The sequence below is a fragment of the Echinops telfairi genome, unplaced genomic scaffold (genome assembly GCF_000313985.2).
Source record: "Echinops telfairi isolate 266 unplaced genomic scaffold, ASM31398v2 ScPeMD7_7439;HRSCAF=8477, whole genome shotgun sequence".
NCBI lineage: Eukaryota > Metazoa > Chordata > Mammalia > Afrosoricida > Tenrecidae > Echinops > Echinops telfairi.
In genome coordinates, this window is record NW_022111339.1 from 1159442 (window position 1) to 1161731 (window position 2290).

Genomic DNA, 2290 nt, shown 5'->3' on the forward strand with positions numbered 1-2290 from the left:
AGATCAAGTGTTCCTTCTCTACGAAGGACCAGTAACAAGGCAACTTTGTTTCTCAAAAGGACAATAGTTGTCTATGGAGGACAGCAGAGTTTGCTCTAAAATCTTAAGGGTCTGCATTGTGATTCACCAGCGGGGGCTGCTAAAGACTCACGCACCATCGGATCAGCTGGATCATATTGCCCCAGTGGCAGAGTGCCTTGCCGGGCAGACTGAACTTGTTGCAGAGCCTTCTCTTAGTCTGGGCCCACCCGAAACCTTTTTGAGTCCCTCGATACATAGGCCACAGTGGGTGATTTATTGAGTTACTAACCCTGGAGCAATTGGCATTCCAGTCCCTCCGCGTTTTTGTTTGTCTGTTTGCTATTTTCCTAAGTATGGGCAGCGCTAATGACTTCCACCTGGCTGTTCCTACCTTAATCATAACTACTAATCGGCATGTCAGGAATATAATATAGGGGCTTGCTATTTGCTGAGTATGTCTATCGCAGTTATGTATTCTGGAACTGGGGAATCACTACAGAATGGGTTCGGGGAGGCACTGGAGCTACTGTGTGATAGAGTTGGACTAGGATTAATAACTTGATCTCCACATACCCCTACTCTGACTGTGGGCCACACACAGGGCAGTCTCCTAAATTCAGCATCTGTTCAAGCAAGTGTGCAGTAATCCTTGAAAAGTCTGATTATTTTATTTGTCCCAGTTGATCAGCCACTCTCAGAAAGGCCATAAATCCCTCTGAGGAAGACTGAGAGAAAGATTAACAGTATAAATTTTTGACAGCATAACCAGGTCCTTCCTCAGCGGGGCCTAGCTTCCCCTTTATTCAAGGGGTGTGTGTGTCCATAAACTGCAGAATGAAGTCTGGGAATTGATTGGGAGGTCATGATTCTCTATTCTCGGGCTTCAAGTTAGGTTGTCTTGCCTTTCACTTGACTTAGAAGAATTGCTTTTACAGACCAAGTAAAAATTTAGTAGGCCATGCCAAAATTATAACAATTTGTAAATTATCAAGGGTCCATGAGGGAGGGAGGAGCTGATACCAAGAGCCCAAGTAGAAAGAAAATGTTTTGAAAATGTTGTTGACAACAAATGTACAAACGTGCTTGACACAATGGATGGATGGATGGATTGTGATAAGAGCTGTATGAGTCCCCCCACCTCAAAATTTAGTAGGTTTCCCATCTGTTTCATTTCTAGGGACACCATGGCTATGTAGCCAATGCTATCTCACTCACTGCCACTGAGTTGATTCGACTCATAGTGACCCTATAGGACAGGGTCGAACTGCCCCTTTGGGCTTTGGAAACTATAAAGCTTTCTCCTGCAGAGCGGCTGATGGTTTTGAACTACTGAGTTTGTGGTTAGTAGCCCAACACATAATCCACCGTGCCATTATAGGTCCCTACCAGTCAGATTATTTTGAATTTTGTTGCCATTATGGTAACCACAGCCACCTTGTCTAGGCGGCCTCTGCCGTCCTGGGGCCCAGTCAGCCCCCCTGCAGTGAGGTGTCCCAATTCAATTAGAGCAGCTCTCACTGCCAAATCTGACTTACATTAAGATGACAATCATAGTCTTCAAGGATGCTGGTTCCTTCTTCACAAAATTGTTTCTCCTTGTTGAGTAAGCGTTCCTGGAGTCGCTCTGAAGGAGTTGCCAACACCAAGTGGGTGATAACCAAAGGAAGGTCTTTAGTGTGTCAACTCCACGTGGCTCCATGGGTTCTTATCCAGAGACTGAGCCCTGCTCATTTACGAGGAAAAGGAATGGATTCACGGGGTTGTCTGTGGTTGGCTGGTGAGGCAGGAAGCAGAAGCAAGAAACAGAAACCAGCAGTTACACAGGGCCGGGGGTGTTGAGGGCCTCTGGAACATTCCACGGTTTGCCCCTGGAACTCTGCGTGTTCCCCTCCAGAGCAGCGCTTTGTCCTGGCTTTGTGAGAGGCATTTCCTCGGGTACCCTAAGGACGGGTCTGTTGGGTTCAACCCGACAAATTCACTGTGTCAGGCACCAATTTCGCTAAGCCTATGGATGCCTTTGCCGCAGGATACCAAGGCTGGTCTGACTTATCACCTGGGTTTTAATGTAGGCCACTGTTTACTGCATACTTCAAGGAACCAAGCAACCAAACTATCCTGATTCCCCCCAAATAAGACAGTGTCTTATATTAATTTTTGCTCCCAAAAATGTGCTAGGTCTTATTTTCAGGGGATACCTTATTTTTTCATGAAGAAGAATACCGTACACATTTATTGTTGAACAACAAAAAAGGAAATTTATTACCTGTAT